The sequence below is a fragment of the Vulpes vulpes genome, chromosome 10 (genome assembly GCF_048418805.1).
Source record: "Vulpes vulpes isolate BD-2025 chromosome 10, VulVul3, whole genome shotgun sequence".
Lineage (NCBI taxonomy): Eukaryota > Metazoa > Chordata > Mammalia > Carnivora > Canidae > Vulpes > Vulpes vulpes.
This window is the reverse complement of record NC_132789.1, coordinates 37,661,339-37,680,638: the sequence shown is the minus strand read 5'-3', so window position 1 is coordinate 37,680,638 and position 19,300 is coordinate 37,661,339. Positions and strand designations below refer to the sequence as shown.

Sequence of the window (19,300 nt, the reverse complement as noted above, 5' to 3'; positions counted from 1 at the left end):
CAGGGCGGGACCTGCCTCCTTCCAGGCTCCAGCTGAGACCTATTGAAGAAACCCAACCCCACCCCCCCACCCCCGGGGAAAATTTAGGACCACGCCTAACCCAGAGGCAGCACATCCAGGCGCCTTCCCGGAATTTAAGCAACGAAAAACATTCTGTGGTTTTCCCGAGATAAGAAAACCATTCCCCCCCCCCACGCCCTGACTGGAAAGTCCCTGAACATGTTCATGTTGACCTCCAAAGAAATCAATCGTGTATTAACCCGAATGCTATGCTAATCCCGCGGTTTGCCTTTAAAAGATGCCTGTAATTGCCAATCGGGGCTCTTCCACCTTTGAGGCCGAGGGCCCGTTTGCGCAAACGTTCAATAAAACCCTCTTGCTAGGGATCCCTGGGTGGTGCAGCGGTTCGGCGCCTGCCTTTGGCCCAGGGCGCGATCCTGGAGACCCAGGATCGAATCCCACATCAGGCTCTCGGCGCATGGAGCCTGCTTCTCCCTCTGCCTGTGTCTCTGCCTCTCTCTCTCTCTCTCTGTGACTATCATAAATAAGTAATAATAAAAAAAAAAAAACCCTCTTGCTAGTTGCATCTGCCTGTCTGGGGTCTGAGTCTCTGGGGCGTCTACCGGGACACGTTGGCCCCCGTGAGCTAGGGTCCAACACTATGAGCTTCGGAAACGTGCTGAAATGGAGCACAACACCCGGCTTCCCCAGAAATACTAAAGGACAAGGAATTGGAGCCCACAGGACGCGAAATGAAATGTGGACCAGACTTTTACCGTGTCCGCCAAGACTCACTCAACCCTCTTCCACTGTGGGCGGGACTGCGGGCTGGTGCAGCTGCCCTGGAAACAGTGCCGAGGCTCCTCAGGAACTTACAGATAGAGCTGCCCTGCGACCGGCAGGTGCATGGCCTGGAGCTCACTCTGAAGATACAGATGCAATGAAACGCCGGGCGGGACACCTGCGCCCCGATGTCCACAGCAGCCGGGTCCACAGTAGCCACACTGTGGGAGGAGCCTCGGTGCCTTCAGACAGATGATGGATAGAGGATGGGAGATAGATGATGGTCATAGAGAGAGGAATGGTACTGCTATCAAAGAGAAGGAAATCTTGCCATTTGCAATGACGCGGATACAACTAGAGGGATCCTGTTAAGTGAAATAAGTCAGTCGGGAAAGACAATGACCCTATGGTGTCATTCATAGGTGGAATTAAAGAAGCAAAGCAGATGAACATCTGTGAAGGGAAGGAAAAACGAATAAGATGAAAACAGATGCAGGAAATACAGACTCTGAATCATTGGAAACAATCTGAGTGTCGCTTGAGGGGAGCGGGGGAGGGGATAACGGGGGGTGGGCACAAAGGACGGCAGGTGATGTCACGAGCACTGTTGTTCTCTCCAACTGGTGAATCCCTGAATTCTACCTCTGAAAGTATAATACACTATACATTAATTAATTGGGTTTAAATTAAGTTAAACAAAATCAGTTGTATCAGAGCACATTTCCTTCTGGACTCCCTGTTCTGCTCCTTCAGCTTATGCTGGAACCACACCCTGTGGGTCTAAGTAGGCGCCACGCCTCGTGCCTGGCCCAGCCCAGGGCTAGAACTTACGACCCCGAGATCAGGACCTGAGGTGAGGTCAGGAGTTGATGCTTAACTGACAGAGCCAGCAGGGGGCCGAGAACCACACTGCTTTATCCTGTGTCTCTGTGACATCTTTCGAAATAGGAAAGTGCTGCGCCCCGCTCTGTCCTGCTTTTCCAATACTGATTTGCTGTCCGGGGTCATTTGTGGGGGCTGACAGATGTTAGGGTTTTTTTTTTTTTCCTACTTCTAGGATCTACCACCATGATTTTGATAGGAATGACATTGAAACCGAGGGTGGCTTCAGGAACTGTGGACATTTTCACAAGAGGAGGCTTCCACCCCACGAGCCCAGGACGGCCTCCCAGAGCCTGGTATGGCTCAGTGCACAAGTCTTGTGCTCCTTTTGTTCAGTCTCATTATTTAGTCTCTGTGATGCTCCTGAAAAGGGAGTCACGTCCTTCATTTCGTTCCTGAGTGCTCATTGTCAGGACGCAGCAAGGCTACTGAGCTCTGTAGGTTCAGTTGGTGTCCCATGAATTTACTGAATTCAATCATTAGTTCTAACAGGTTTTGGTGGGGGCTCTCGGGTTTCCTGTTTCTAGCACCGCGTCTTCAACAAATAGGGACAGTGTGACGTCCCCCTTCCAGGAGTGGAACCTTTGCTGTTTCCTGTCTGTTGACTACATTAGGACTTCCAGCACTGAGAGGGGACCTCCTTGGCTTGTTCCTGCTCTTAGGGGAGACGATTTCAGGTTTTCACCCTTGAAGAGGATGTCAGCTGCGGGCCTTCCTAGCGGAACTTTATTCTGTTGATAGACATTTCCTCAAAACCCACTAGGCTTTTGATGTTGTACTTTGTCAAATGCTTTTTCTGCAACTCTTGAGAGGATCGTATGCTTTTTGTCCTTTCTCTCATTTTTCTTTTTTTAAAGATTTTATTTATATATTCTTGAGAGACATACAGAGAGAGCGGCAGAGAGAGAAAGGCAGAGACACAGGCAGAGGGAGAAGGCGGCTCCGTGTAGGGAACCCGACGTGGGACTCGATCCCGGGACTCCAGGATCACGCCCTGGGCTGAAGGCAGGCGTTAAACTGCTGAACCACCCGGGGCTGCCCCATGTCCTTTCTCTGGTTAATGTGATGGATCCTGCTGACTGATGGACAGAGGGGCCGTGGGTAGGACATGGGCAATGAAGATGAACGATAGTAACAGCTATAAGCGTCTGGATCGTAAATAAAATAAGTCACAGAAATTTAGAAAGTACAGCCTAGGGAATGGAGTCAGTACTGTTGTGACAACTTTGTACGGGGACAGATGGTGACGCCGCTTCTCGTGGGGGGAGCTGAATAAGGCACAGAATTGTCAAGTCACTAGTTGTAGCCCTGAAACTACTGTCACGTTGTGTGTTGACTGTACTTCAATAAATATCAAGGAAAAGGGGTTTCTGGTAGGACTCCCGGTGGGTCCGTGAAAGGCATTTACACGGTCGTTACACACACGAAGGCACCTCTGCAGAGGGGATAAAGATGCTCACGTGTCTTCATGTTAATTTTTAGAAGATTTACTTGAGACAGGGTGCAGCAGGGAGGGGCAGAGGGAGAGGGGGAACCTGGAGCGGACTCCTCACCCAACGGAGCCCGAGCCCCACGCAAGGCTCCACGCCACAACCTCAAGATCCTGACCTGAGCCAAACTAAAGAGTCGACGTGGAACCGACTGAACCACGCAAGAGCCCCTCGAATGTTAAGTGCAACCCCATGCTGTGAACTCTGGGGGTCGGGGGGACATCTGTGACCCCCAGTCTACCTAGAATGGTGGGAGGCCTGCAGGGCCCAAGGACGGGAACTGAGGATGTGGGAGGGTGCCTGCATCCCCCTCCCGCCTGGCGTGGGGACAGGACCCTCCCCGGGACCCTCCGCCTTCAGGGTGAAGGGCTAAGTGCTGATTGGACCCCGCCTGCCCACAGTCATGATGCGGGACCCCACTGTGGGCGGAACTGTGCCGCCCCGGGTTCCACCGCTGCATGGCGCTCACTGTGCGTCTGCAGAGCTTCGGAAGCACTCGTGCTCTGGATCTGGCTCACAGCGACCGGACTCTCCAGCTCTCCCCAGTAGCTCAGTACTCCCACTCTCCTCAGTACCCCCACTCTCCCCAGTACCCCCACTCTCCCCAGTACCCCAACTCTCCCACTCTCCCCAGTACCCGGTGCATAAAGAGGAGGCGCTCACACAGCCACAGGTCACAGGTGAGTGGCCGCTGATGCCTGCTCCCTGGGGGCCACTCTGGGGCCTGTGGGTCTGGGTGGGGGCGCTGGCCTCCCGGGCTGGGGTCCAAAACACCCCGACCCCAATGAGATGACCGTGAGCAGCTCCTGCAGCCCTTCCACAGCCCCATGGGGTGAGGGCGGCCCCCTAAGGCCCTGTCCAGGGAAGGAGGCTGCAGTCAGAGACCGGCAGCTCCCCGGAACCCCCGCTCCCCTGTAAGGCCTGTGCTATGCAGGGAGACCCAATACATGACCTTTCCAGCTCGTCCTAGATGCATGGACCCCGACAGGGATGACACCCCCCCCCCCCCGCCCTACCATGTGGTGAGGGGAGGACAGTCAGGGCCTGCTGGGTCCCCCTGGCCGGTGAGCAGGCTTGTTCTTCACGCACTGGAATGTGGGCGGAGTCCCTGGTGCTCCCCCCAGACCCCCCCTCAGGATATTCACACATCCTTGCCCTCAGGGTGGGGAGTGTGGTCACACTCTTGCTGGCATCAGGTTTTAATTTTGATGAAGTCCAGTCCGTTGCTTTCTCCCCTCGGTTGTTGTGTTTGTGGAATCTCAGAGAAACCTTCGACCTCCCCTGGGCTGGGAGCATCAGATCTGCATTCGCCAGAGCCTCCTGGGTCCTCCGCCCGTGTGCTCCTGATACCGGGGTGGGAGCGCTCTGTGATCCCAGCGTGATGGCGTGTCCTGGGACAGTGGCTGGGAAGGTGGACTGTAGGTGGGCGAGCAAAAGACAGGCAGTGAGGGCCCGTGTGTGATGTTCCAGCCCAGCCTGTGCCCCTCAGGGCTATGGGGTTGTCTCCGGCTCCGGTCAGACGGACGGGGACCTGCCCACGGGGAGCACCCGGACGCATGTGTCCTCGGAAGGTATTCATGCGCCGTCATTCATGGATGTGTTTGGATTGCAGCACCGTACAGGAGGACTCAGAGAACCTACTGGCCTTGCAAAGGGCCAATATCGTGGCCCAGTACCATCAGGTGAGGCCCAGAAGGGACCATAGACAATACACACTCACGATAGGGGAGACCATACGATCAGAGCCAAGGATGAGTCAGGTCAGCCCAGACAAGGACCATAGTCACCAGGAACAAGTGAGACCCTGGGGATGGTCCTGGTGTCACTAGCAACTAAGGGTCCATTCTGGATCCTAGTCATTGGTAGCTGAGGAGCCCAGTCACCAGGTATGGTGAGGCCCAGGTGGGGACCACAGTCACCAGGTCCAGATGAAGTCCATAGCTACCATATCCAGGTGAGGCCGGGGTGGGGACCAGAATCACCAGGTCCACGTGAGGTGAAGGTGGAGACCATAGTCACCAGGTCCAGGTGAATCCAAGGTGGGGACTACAGTCGCCAGGTCCACATGAGGCCCGGATGAGGACCAGAGTCACTAGGCTCAGGTGAGGCCCAGTTGGGGACTAGAGTCACCAGGTCTGGCTGAGGCCCAGGTGGGAACCACAGTCACCAGGTCCAAGTGAGGCCCAGGTGGGAACCGCCTTGATAGAAATGCGAACTCTTCTCACTGTAGCATTCCAGCTATTCTCTCTTTAAATCTCAGGCCGAATTCATAGGTTTTCAGGATGATTTGAAAGTTAGCTAGGTCATTTGGTGGGGACAGGTGACTTGGGGACCCTACTCTTCGGCTGTCTTGCCCCTCTGACAGGGACATATTTTTAGCAGTGTACACTAAAGTCTGTTAATTAAAAGTTGGTATTAATTTGTGCAAACAAATTCTGTAGGCTTCAAGCAACTGTGAATCACACATATCCACACTGGCTAGAAAATTTCGTTAAGTTTCTAGATCATTTTCATTATGTGAGCGGTTTCTTTCCAAAACTAATTACCAAAGGAAGTAGGGCAATAGGACAAGAGAAATAGCCAAACAACATGAGAAAAAAGAAACAGACAAAAAAACGCTAAGCATTTTTCTCGGGATGAGAGAAATCCTGATCGAGTAAGCTTTTTTCACCCTGCCCTGAGATAAACCAATTCCCTGACTCAGATGTTTCAGGAGAGAACTGGTTCCAGTAAATCGTGACTGCCTCTGGCACTTGGTTCCCATAGCTGTGGATGTGGCCTCAGACAAGCTCGGTGGTTTCCAGGCTGCACCTGGAGGGCTCTTAACATGCACCTTAGGGGCAGTCTGGGATCCATACCCTACAGCTTTTAATTGATAGGTACACCAACTCGCATAAAACTTGGCTAGAAAGAAGTCAACTTGTGTGTTTTAAAAGAATTGAAAATGGGCAGCCTGGGTGCCTCAGCCGTTTAGCACTGCCTTCTTCCCAGGGCGTGATCCTGGAGAACCAGGATGGAGTCCCACTTCGGGCTCCCTGCATAGAGCCTGCCTCTCCGTCTCTCTGCCTCTCTCTCTCTCTCTCTCTCTCTCTCTCTCATGAATAAATAAATAAAATATATTTTTAACAAGTATATTGCAGGGCAGCCCCGGTGGCTCAGCGATTTAACGCTGCCTTCAGCCCAGTGTGGGATGCTGGAGATGCAGGATGGAGTCCCACGTCAGGCTCCCTGCATGGAGCCTGCTTCTCCCTCTGTCTCTGCCTCTCTCTCCCTCTGTCTCGCTCTCTCAAATAATAAATAAATAAACAAATAAATAATAAATAAGAAAATGTATATTGCAGCTATATTGGTATTTGCTATATTAATAAAGTGTGTTGTTTTTACATTTATGGTGACTGGACCTAGCAAGTCTTTACATCAACAGCCATCACTTCTAGTCCTCACGACAGTGTTGCGGGACAGGCGGTATTATTTCCTTTTTATAGATGAAATGGATGACCTCGAGCACATGCGGTTCCTTCCCTTTCTTTTATCTGTTCAGAATATACAAGCTATAAGTGAGTAAATTGCAAGAAACCCACTTCCGGGATCAACACCTCTACTTTCCTCACATGATTTTAATATTTTTCTCAATTCTGAACTCCTTATCTATCTTACTACTCCTTTTCAAATAACTTAGGATATGTTTTCCCAGGACTTGTTCAGAGAACCAGTTCCCTAAGTATGAATCAGTGACCTGAAACAGACCCAGCATACACAGATTCTCCTATTTATTCAACACCCATCCGTTTCCAAAAGAATTCTATTTGGCCTTCTATATGGCAGGTACAGAGACAGGCTCCATCCCCACTGGGTTTCGATCTATGTCCCAGAGGACTACCTGTAGTCTTAATGCTGATTTCTGAGGGCAAAACAAGCAAGTCCACAGTTCTCCTTCATACTTCCCCAGCAGACCCTTGGGTTCTCTCCACAGAGTTGAACTGTTACCGAGTCATTGATTGTGTAGGTCAGTCACAGAGCAGCATTGCCATCCAAAACAAAAAGGAGGAAAAAGGAGTTTGGAAGTAATTGGGTCTCACAAATCGTGGGGAGGGCACATTGAAACTGTGACAATGTTTCTTAGTGCACCTTTTCTCAGAGCCACATCTCTCCTGTTCTTGACTGAGGGACAGGAGAGTCTAGGTAGGGAGAAATAGGTAGGGGGCTACAGATTCAGGCTCACAAAGATCCTAAGGATGCTGAGATGTAAGGAAACCAGAAATAAAGAAACAAATGAGACCACCCTGTCCCAGGTATGGATAGAGAGGGTCTTTTTTAGGACAGTCCTCTGTGCCCAACAAAGAATAACCAGACTCTAAAAAGAAGTAAACCGTTAAAGATGTTATCACTACTCCTTACTCAAACCAAGACATCCCAAGAATGAGAAGGCCACAAGCTCCCTGATCAGTTCTAAATGAAAAACTGTCAGTGGAGGCCCATGTGGGCAACCCAGCCTGGGCCCCTCCCACTCCTGAGAGCTTTCTCGGTATCCTTGCTTAATAAACTCCTGTCGCTTTACTTACTCTTCTTTGTCCACCAGATTCATTCTTCGACTCCATGAGACAAGAACCTGACTTTCTCAGTTCATTCCGCCTGCTGCACTTCTCTTACCCAAGCTCCCTGGGAAATTACTTCATTGGCTTAATCCCATCTCACCCTCCTCCTGCCTCATATCCTTTGGATTCTTCACCACCAAAGGCCAACGAACAAAGAGATGCAGGGAGGGAGAGAAGACCCAGGTGACAGGGGGAACTAAGGCCAAAGAAATATAGATTAAAATTACATCTGCTTTTTTAAAAAAAGAGATTTTGTTTATTTACTCATGAGAGACACACACACACAGAGAGAGAGAGAGAGAGAGAAAGAAAGAGGGGCAGAGACAGAGACAAAGGGAGAAGCAGGCTCCCTGCGGGTAGCCCAATGTGGGACCCCATCCTAGGACCCCAGGATCATGCCCTGAGCCAAAGGCAGATGCTCAACCACTGAGCCACCCAGGCATCCCTACCATTACATTTCCTAACAAACTTGCAGTCCATAAACAAATACTTGAAACCGACAGAGTGGGACATTCTTCAAAGAATTCACAGCTGCCTGAATGTTAATGCTTTGCTAGAGGCCAAAAGCAACATTTGCTGATAGCCAGACCTCCAGGATCCTGTAAATCTTTCACCTGTGAAAATCCTTTTGAAAACTTCTTTTATCTCTAGAGTCCCCACCCCACACGGCAACTTTAAAGTTTATAACCAAGGCTCCTCATGATCCTCATGAAGCTCTTCAGGCCCAGGGGTCCTGTCCCCATACTTTAATAAAAACACCTTTTTGCATGGAAAATGTCTCAAGGATTCTCTCTTGACCACTGGCGCCTGGCCCACAGTACATCACAGGTACATCTCTGAGTTAATTGCATCGGCACATCAGGAAAGTACAGAAGATTTTTGCCTATCTTCTTGCATGACACATTCCGGAGGGGGACATTCCCGTCTGTTCGATCTGGGTTTCTCTCTTCCTGGGATATATAGCTAGCTAGCTAGGTAGATGATAGAGTGATAGATCCACTGATAGATCGATCCCAGGAACATGAATAGATGTTTATATAAACAAACATATAAACATAAATCTATGTTTCCACTTAATATATTTATTATTCAATGTATTACTGATAATATAATAATTATTATCTATAAACAGAACTATAGATTTATATTTAAATATGCAAAATAAATATTTCTATATCTAATCTCTATACGTCCATATATAGATCTCCCTATAGAGATAGAGACAAAATGGTTAGAAATAGATGTGTGCAGAAAGAGAGAGAAATAGATATAGACCTACAAATATGCAGAGGATCTGCTTTCAAATTCTATCCAACGACCTCTCCTCACAGGCACAGGCAAACGCACACACACACATACTCAAGAGCCTTCTGGTATGTGGCCATGACAGGAAATAACACCCCTTGAGATGCCATCTCTTCTCCAACTTAAAGGTGCCAGCCGTTTCTCCAAAGAAGACCTACACAGAGCGAGCAAGCAAGCACATGAAAAACTGCTCCACGTCACTTTTCATCAGGGAAATAGAAATCAAAACCACAATGAGATACCACCTCACACCAGTGAGAATGGGGGAAATTAACAAGACGGGAAACGACAAATGTGGGAGAGGATGTGGAGAAAGTGGAACACTCTTGCATTGTTGGAGGGAATGTGAACTGGAGCAGCCACTCTGGAAAACAGTGTGGAGGTTCCTCAGAAAACTGGAAATGGAGCTATACTACAACCCACCAATTGCACTGCTGGGTATTTACCCCAAAGACACAGATGTAGTGCAATGACTGGACACTTGCACCCCAATGTTCACAACGGCAATGTTAATAGCCAAACTGTGGAAGGAGCCTTGATGTCCTTCAACAGATGAATGGATAAAGAAGATGTGGTCTGGGGATCCCTGGGTGGCGCAGCGGTTTGGCACCTGCCTTTGGCCCAGGGCAGGATCCTGGAGACCCGGGATCGAATCCCACGTCGGGCTCCCGGTGCATGGAGCCTGCTCCTCCCTCTGCCTATGTCTCTGCCTCTCTCTCTGTGGGTGTGTGTGACTATCATAAATAAAAATTTTTTAAAAATTTAAAAAAAATTAAAAAAAAGAAGATGTGGTCTATATATACAATGTATTATTATTTAGCCATCTGCAAGGATGAATACCTACCATTTTCATGGACATGGAACTGGAGGGTATTATGCTGAATAAAATAAGCCACGTGGAGAAAGAATTATCATATGGTTTCACTCTTATGTCGAATGTAAGAAACAGTGAAGAGGATCATAAGGGAGGGGAGGGAAACTGAGTGGAGAAAATTGAGAGAGGCAGTGTTGTCCCCAAGATTGCTAATCCGAGAAACCACCGAGGAGCCGACACCGATGCCAACACACGAGGGTTTATTTACAAGCTCGAGCTTGGGTCCAAGTGTACCCCACGCAGCGGAGCAGGGACTTGGACCCGGAGACTAAGAGGCGTAGCAGCTTTATAGGGGCCAGTGGCCCATGGGATACGCAGAAAGTTGCACAGTCATGTCGGTCCACACACAAGTGGCCGATTGAATTACATTTTACCCTATAGTATCCATTTGAGCTGGCCTATTACTTTGCTCGGAATTGGTGCACAGTTTTGGTGGGCACAAAGCAGGGTTACATGGTTATGAGCTGATTTCAGATTAGGGTGTGCCCAGCGGCTTGACTAGGGTGGGGCAGTGCCATAAGCAATAAGCAGGTTATGTGGGGGTCACACAGCAGGTGGCAGGTGTAGCACAAAATGGAATCAGTACTGCTCTGCTTGTCCAGGGGTAGGGGATTTTTGTTAAATTTCCTGGGTCTCACAGAAGATAAACTACGAGAGACTCCTAACTCGGGGAAACAAAGGATTGCGGAAGGGGAGGTGGGTGGGAGGATAGTGTAACTGGGGGACGGACATTAAGGAGGGCAAGTGATGTGATGAACACTGGGTATTATACTACGTGTTGACAAATTGAATTTAAATTAACATTTTTTTAATTTAAATTTAAATTAAAAAAGGGTACTGGACGGCTCTGCCGTCCTCAGCAATTCATTTATGAAATGACCTTCATTAGATCATAAAAAGTTACGAATGTGAATGGAAAATGACCTGAAACTCCTTCCCAGTTCAAATAATTAAGTATTCTGAGAAGCAAATCAAAGTTCCAGAATGGAAAAATGCAAAAAACGAGAGAAAGGGAGAAAGAGAAATGAATTCACTTTTTGTGATATTTATTAGTGATGGTCCAATAATGACAAATCTGTGATTGTCATTAAAAACAAAGAGTTAATGAACGGTATGGAGACCGATACCCTCAACTAACAGCTTATAAGGAAAGCCCTCAAAGAACTCCATTATTATTTTCTGAGGGTACCGGTTAACATGTAGAATCCTAACCTGCCCCTTCCTTTAACCTAAAAAAAATTAAAATGTTGGCTGGCCATATTAACAAGCTCTCCAGGTTATTCTCTTGCACACTAACATTTGAGAACCACTGGCTAGGCACCAAGGGGAAGTGATTTACCTTAAAATAGCAAAATTTGAAATCCCATGTCCTTTCCTATTTTCAGATCATAATAAATAAAGAAATGAAACAGTGAAGAGAGAGGGAAGGAGGCAAAGATAGGGATGGGGACAGAAACAAAGTGCCAGTCAAAAATGATATTTACATAAAGTTTGTCTTTCAAAAATTTAGGAACAGACAAGAGACTCCATACTCATGGAAATATGTTAAAGGCACACAGGTGTCAACTGAAAGAGCTCCCGTGGCCAGAGAGGAGACAATATAAGCAACAAAATAAGTAGTGTTGGATTATAACCCAAAGCATAAAATGAATATCCAAGAATCTATACTAATATTAAAAATTGTAAAAGAAAGAAAGAGGGGCACCTGGGTGGCTCAGTCAGTTAAGCTTCTGCCTTAGGCTCAGATCATGATCCAGGTCTCAAGGCAGGCTCCCTGTTCAGCAGGGAACCTGCTCCTCCCTCTCCCTCTGCCCCTCTCGCTCATGCTTTTTCTCTCCTCTCTCTCTCAAATAAATAAATAACATCTGTGAAAAAGAAACAAACACACACACACAGAAGAAAGAGAAATCTCCCATGTAGAAGAATTTCAAACAATTTGTGCAGACATTCCACCCTCAAGTGGATGAGCATTGCTTCCCACTCTTATGTGTGGAATACACATAGTAACTTCCTTCTACAAAATATGTTATGAAAAAGTTAAAATAAATAATAATAATAATAATCACTTTACTATGGAGAAAGCTGACAAACACTACCTCAGCAAGATGATCAGATCTATACCGAGACTGATAAATCATGTTGATAGTATCTATCCTTTATATGATATAATAAAGATGGCAGTATATCTCTGTATATAATCCACAATCACCGTTCAATCATGAGATAAACGACAGACATGTCCCAACTGAGGGAGATTTTACAAAATACTCTACTTCTCAAGGTGTTCAACAACAACAAGGAAAGGCTGAAAAACTGTCACAATCCAGAGGAGCCTAAGAAAACATGAGGACAAGTGTAATGTGATGTGAGGGATGGGAACTTAGCAAAAACTAAGGAAATCTGAATAAAGTATGTATGGTCTTTGGTTAATGCAAATATTTTACTATTGATTCATTAGCTAATATTTGTACCGTACTAATATAAGATATCGATAATTGGAGACATCGAGTGCGAGTGCATGAGAATTCTCTGTACTGTCTTCTCAATTTCCCTGTAAATCTTTGGGTTTTTTTTCTAATAAATAAGATTTATTTTGAAAATTGACTTAAATGAATCAGGCTCCAAGTGTGAAGACACTTTAATAGTTTAATTAATTTTTGCCTTATTCTTAAACAGTGCCTTCGATGAGAACAAAGTAAGAATTTTATATCAGAAGGAAAGAAAAACACTTAGGAACACGTATAATGCCTCCTCAACCTGAAAAGCAGGAAAGGATAATAAATAGCAAAAATCAGATAAAAATACTTCTTTTATATTAGACACCATATTGCAAGTGCATTTAAAATTAGCAATGCCTAACATTTATTTCCTTGACATTTGTCTTCCAAGGAGTTCACAATGCTTCAGTGTCAGTTAAAAAAGGATTCGTGTGAAATTTTTATTGAACCAGATTTACTGGGAGATTCCTGCCCAGATAATACTTTATTTTGATTTTATTCAGTTCCTTCCTAATCACTGAGACTTTTAGTTAGAGCTTTCAACTATAGCAAATGCCTTAGAAGGCCAATTTTTAAGTTGCTATTGTAATACCCTAATGGAATCACGCATCGTTTTCCTTCGCTCAGATATGGCACACAGTAGGCCCCTGATAAAATACTGAATGAGTGAATGGATAAAATTGCTTTTTATCATTTCATTCAGCAATTTCATTCTTATCTTGGTCCATTTCATGTTCTAATGTTTATCAACATCAACTCAAGAAGGTTAGGGATCCGGGCAGCCCAGGTGGCTCAGCGGTTTAGCGCTGCCTTCAGTCCAGGGCGTGATCCTGGAGACCTGGGATCGAGTCCCACGTCGGGCTCCCTGCACGGAGCCTGCTTCTCCCTCTGCCTGTGTCTCTGAATCTCTCTCTCTCTGTGTATGTGTCTCTCATGAATAAATAAAATCTTTAAAAAAAAATTTATAAAAAAAAAAAAAAAAAGAAGGTTAGGGATCCAGTAATTTATTAAGTATTTGGTGCATACCTACTATGTGCAAGGTGCTAGGAATACCAAGTTAACCAGACATAGATGCAGTGCCTATCTCCCTCCAGGCCATGCTGGTGGGAGAGACAGATACTAACCAAAAAGTGACAGAAAGACAACTAGACAAGATTATAGTAGCCAATACAAAGGTAAATATACAGCTTACTACAAGTACATATATAAGAAGGCTTAGTCTAACTGGCGCCTCAGAGAAGATAACCAGAAGAAGCAACATATATATTAAGACATAGAGAAAGGAGAAGGTAAGTGGTGGAAGGAGAATATTATGAGGAAAAGGAAGGTTTCTGCCTCTGAATTGTAGGGCTCGGGGCAAGTCCCTGGAGCTTAGGCTCTGAACCTTCTTTCTCTGCAAAACTGTGACAGTAATAATGCCTGTGCCATAGAGCTCTAGTGAGTAAAGAGTTGGACTTTATTTGTACATTACCTAGGACGTTAGTAAGTACTTAATAAACATTTTCTGGTGGCCATAACAGCCTGGAGTCAGGCTTCCTGAGTTCGAATCCACTTAACTAGCTGTTTGACCTTGGACAAGATGTTTTCTTCCTATCCTTTAGTTGGCCCATCAAGATAACAGTACCTGCCCATAGGGTTGTTGGAGGATCCCAGGAGTTCTTTTATGTGAAGCATGACACAATTCTTGGCACATAATATGTGCCATATGAATGTTAACTTATATTAGCAATAAAGAAATCCTACAACAGTCCAATGAGGTGTTTAGAAATTATTCTATAGCTTTTAAGGCAATTGAAATTCAAAAAGAACCTAAGTGCCTGTCCGTGTTTACTTAGCTAACCAGTTCCATTTTCTGAAACCCAAACACACAATTTCTGATTCTAACCTCACTCCAAGAGGCCTCTTCAAGCCCAAGGAAAAATTGCCTTCTTGGGATCTCAGGGAAGAATCCTTCACATAATAATATGACCATTGGTAATAATGTCTCTCAGTTCTTTCCAAATCCATAAAGATGGATTTCCTGATGAGTGACTGAGCTGTGAAGAAAGAGATGAGAAACCCTCATCCCTCTGAATTACTTGTGTCAGAATATTTTAACCATAGTACTACGGAGCGTAAATTATCCTTATTAACAGGAAATACGTCTCAGATTGGAATCTGAGCAATCAGATGGGCAGAGAAAAAACGCTTGGACTGGCTCTTCATCTTTTAAAGACAAAGGAGAGCTTTTCTATGTACAAAGTCAAGATAGCCTTAGGGAATAAGAGTCTGAAGCATGGAATCCCACTGCACAGCCAGGACGCCCGCGCTCCAGGTCTTCCTGATCCCAAATCTCTGGGCCTGTCCCCCAACACACGCTGACAAGCTGAGGTCATTTGCAATTGCTCTCTTAGGAGCTCCGGGGAAGGGGGAAGGAGCTAGATAGGATGGGACGGGACGTGTGGAGGCCGAGAAAATTAAGGCCATTCCACTTTAAGTTCAGGGTTAGCACACGTCCAGCCATCCCACAACCCGGCGAAGAAGACCTGAAATTTGCATTAATTCAGTCACAGCAGAAAAACAAAAGTTTACAGCTTAATGTCTTAGAAAACCCCGCATTAGCTTAAGAACTGAGCCCAGGCCAAGGGCAGGAAGCCCCTATTAGAATGAGAAAAGAGCTCAATGCCCTTGAAGGCCCCAGAGCAAAATGTAAACAGAACTTGAGGAATTGCTCCAGCCCTTCTTTTTTTTTTTAATTTTAATTTTTATTTATTTATGGATTTGTTTATTTATGATAGTCACAGACAGAGAGAGAGAGAGAGAGACAGAGAGAGAGAGAGAGAGAGGGGCAGAGACAGAAGCAGGCTCCATGCACCAGGAGCCTGATGCGGGATTCCATCCCGGGTGTCCAGGATTGCGCCCTGGGCCAAAGGCAGGCGCTAAAACGCTGTGCCACCCAGGGATCCCTGCTCCAGCCCTTCTGGAGGTCCCCGAGACCAGCCCTTAAAACTAAGCTAAAACCCACCTCGGGGTCGAAGTCCCTGCTCCGCTGTGTCGGGCAAACTTGGACACAAGCTCCAGCTTGTAAATAAACCCTCGTGCGTTTGCATCAGTGTCGGCTTCTGGGTGGTTTTTTGGATTCGCAATCTTGGGCACAACAGTCTGAGATAAAGAAACAAAACCAAAAGAAGCTCGGACGCAGGCAGAGTGAACGCAGGATTCTGAGAGAAGCGGCGGAGACCCGGGGGCTTGGGGGCTCTTCTGTGGAAGCCCCTGCAGACTGGGGGTGGGGGGCGGGATGCTCAGCCCCAGAGCCAGAGGACTCAGCGTCCCCACCCACATCCCGCCCATCAGCGCCAAGTATCAGAGAGCACCACAGCACCGCCCACTGGAGGCCATAGGCGCTGACGCCCACCCCGCCTCTGACTCCACAGGTGCATCTCCCAGGCAGATGCTCATCTGACAATTAGCTCCATGGCCCATCCCCAGACCCCGCACAGACCACTCGCTGACACCAAGTGGTCGGACCACGGAGGCTGCAGAGCTTCAGCTCTCCCTGGAAAGTAGGGTCTAGCTTCCTTTGTACTTTGGGCTTTATTTTCATTTCTTTACTTTGATTCTTTTTATTAATTGCTTTCTTTTAATTTTTTATCTCATTATTTTTTCCAGAAAAAAAGAAGGAAGAAAAAGAAAAACCAAGAAAAACAATAACAACTGCCCTCCCAAAAAAAAAAAGCCCCACCAGATTCCTTGGCCTGCTTGTTAAAAGATTCTAAATCCCAAAATAAGAAACACAATTAAAGTAACATGAAAGTAAAAATAAGAAATATATAAGGTACATATATAAAAAAAAACCACTCCCTAACCCTATCTCTTACCCTTTTCCAAAACCGTACCCTGACCCTGACTCTGACCTAACCCCAACCATAACCCTTAACGAAACACTAACCCTAACACTACCCCAAACCCCTATCCTAATCCGAACCCTTGCCCTAACCCTAAACCTAGCCCTAACTTTAACCCTAACCCCTAACCCTAACCCCAACCCTAACTCACACCCTAACCCCTAACCCTAACTGCAAACCTAAACCCAAACCTAACTCTAGCCATAACCCTAACCCCAACTCCTAACCTCCTGCCCTAATCCCTAAAGCCTAAACCCTTACCCTCTCTAAACCCTGTCCCTAACCCTAAACCCTATGCCTAATCCCTAACCCCCATCCTAACTTCTAACCACTGACCCTTACAATTATCCCTCACCCTAACCTCTAATCTGTAACCATAAGCATAAACACTAACCTCTAACATCTAATGAAACCTAACCACCAACTGTTTCCCCTCCCCTGACCCTACCATTCATTCTATCCATTCACTTACCCTGTGGTTCTGAGGAGTCCCTTCTGATGTGGACGTGGCCCCCAACGGCGCCTCCAGAGTCCTCTAGGAGTCCTGAGGAAGCCGGGCTCCTGTGAGTGCGGACGCGGCCTCACGTGTTCCTGAGTCATCGTCAGCGGGTCCTGAGGACGCCGGGTCTCCTGTCACTGTGGACTAGGTCTCACATCCTCTGGAAGCCTCACAGCAGGTCCTCAGGAGGCCGGAGGCTCCTGTCAGCCTGGACATGGCCCCACGTCCCCCCGGAACCTCACCGTGGGTCCTGAGGAGGCTGTAGGCTCCTTTCAGCGTAGACGCAGCCCCATATGTCCCAAAGCCAAAGTGGAGGTCCTGAGGAGAACGGGGGTCCTGTCAGTGTTGACGTGGCCCCACATTTTCCTCAAGCCTCACCATAAGACCTGAGGAGGCTGGGGGCTCCTGTCGGCATGGACGTGGCCCCAAATCCTCCCAAACCTTCACAGTGGGTCCTGAGGATGTCGGAGACTCCTGTCAGTGTGGATGCGGCACCCAAATCTTTCTTAGGCCTCACCGCAGGCCCTGACAAGGCTGGGGGTCTTCTGTCCGCATGGACGCATCCCCATTTTCCGGAAGTCTACACCGGGGGTCCTGAGGAAGTCAGCGTCTGGTTGTGTGGATGTGGCCCCACGTCCTCCCAAAACGTCACCACGTGTTCTGAGGAAGCCGGGGGTCCTGTCACCGTGGATGCAGCCCCCAGGTTCCAGAAGCCTCAACTTTTATCTGAGGGGCCTGGGAGCTCCTGCCAGAGTGGACGCGGCACCACATCTTCCTGAAGCCTCCCCACGATTCCTGAGGTGGCCCAGGGGCTGCTGTCTGCGTGGATGTTGGCCCACATCTTCCTGAAGCCTCACCGCGGGTCCTAAGGAGACCACGGTTCCTGTCAGCGTGATTGCTGCCCAATATCCCCCTGAAGACTCCCCGCGGGTCCTGAGGAGGCTGCAGCTCATCAGCGTGGACGCGTCCCCACATCGTCCTCAGGCCTCCCCAGCACAGGCGGGCTCCTGTTTGTGCAGGCGGATGAGACCTACTGCGCATGCGGGCTCCCTGTGCGGGACCTGGGCTCAGGCGCCCCCTGTGGGACGCTCAGGCGCTGCAGGAGGCCTTGCAGGAGGCGGCCTGCCTGCGCCTAGGCCGCACCTGCCTCCTTCCAGGCTCCAGCTGAGGCCTGTTAGCTTCGGAAACGTCTCACTGAAACGGAGCCCAACACCCGGCTTCCCCAGAAATACTTAAGGCCCCTGAGAAGAAGAGCTGAAATTTACATTACCTTTTAACTAGCAGGCCAAAATAAACTGCTGTTTCTTTGGGGGGGGAGGGCAGTTGTTATTGGTTTTCTTGGTTTTTCTTTTTCTTCCTTCTTTCTTTTCTGGAAAAAATAATGAGATGGAGAAATTCACCTCCATAAAATAACATGAGGTAGTACTCAGAGCCAGGAAGTGCATCAATACGCATATAGGATGTCTAACTAGAGTTAAAAACAATGATTATAAAGATAGCAGCTGGGCTGGAAAAAGAGCACAGAAGAAAACTAGAGAATCCCTTACCGTAGAAATAAAAGAACTAAAATCTAGTGAGGCCAACGTTAAAAATGCTATAACTGAGATGCAGTCCCAAGAAAGGTTATGGACCACAGAGGGAGACTGAGGGAACTCAGCCACTTATTAAAACAATAACATTCATATCATCGGAGACTCAGAAGAAAAGGGCGCAGAAGTTTTATTTGAACGAATTATGTAAACTTCTATAACCTGAGGAAGGACACAGACACTGAAATCGAGAGACAGAGAACTCCCAATAAATTCAACAGAAGCTGACCATCACCCAGGCACATCCGAGTCAAAGTCACAAAATACGCAGATGAGAAAAGAATCCTGAAAGCAGTGGAGGTGGGGCTTTGGGGGGGGTAGTCCTTACCTACAAGGGAGGATGAATCAGTTTGCAGCAGATCTGTTCACAAACTTGGCAAGCCAGAAGGAAGTTGGAAGGAAATATTCAATATGCTGAATGGGAAAAGTATGCAGCCAAGAATTCTTTCTTCTGTTTTTTTAAGAATAATCATGAAAACTTATTTAATCTCACAAGGAAGAAATTAAAAATTTCTGAACAAAAAATGCCATTTTCCTCAATCGTAATAGCAAAAATTTATTGTTTTTAATTTTTTTTTAATTGGAGTTCAATTTGTAAGAATTCTTTCTTCAGCAAGGCTGTCATTCAGCATAGAAGGAGAGATAAAGAGTTTCCCAGACAGGCAAAAAATAAAGGAGTTCATGACCACTAAACCAGTCCAGTAAGGAATTTTAAGAGGGACTCTTCTTCTAGTGGGGGTAAAAAAGAGACCAAAAGCAACAAAGACTAGAAAGGACCAGAGAACGTCACCAAAAACACCAACTCTACTGGTAACACAAAGGCACTAAGTTTATATCTTTCAGTAATCACTCTGAATGCTGATAGACTAAATGCTCCAATCAAAAGATATAGGGTATCACA

The 19,300-nt window shown here is 47.1% G+C and overlaps 1 long non-coding RNA gene across 1 annotated transcript; it reads right to left on the bottom strand.

The window, feature by feature from the left end:
• Window positions 1-4,222: 4,222 nt before the first annotated feature.
• Window positions 4,223-17,033, bottom strand: LOC140594331 (uncharacterized). The gene is made up of 3 exons (XR_011995050.1): window positions 16,784-17,033; window positions 15,432-15,568; window positions 4,223-4,571 (listed from the first exon to the last, which is right to left on the bottom strand). It is a non-coding gene; the product is annotated as an uncharacterized lncRNA (long non-coding RNA).
• Between the last annotated feature and the right edge of the window lie 2,267 nt (window positions 17,034-19,300).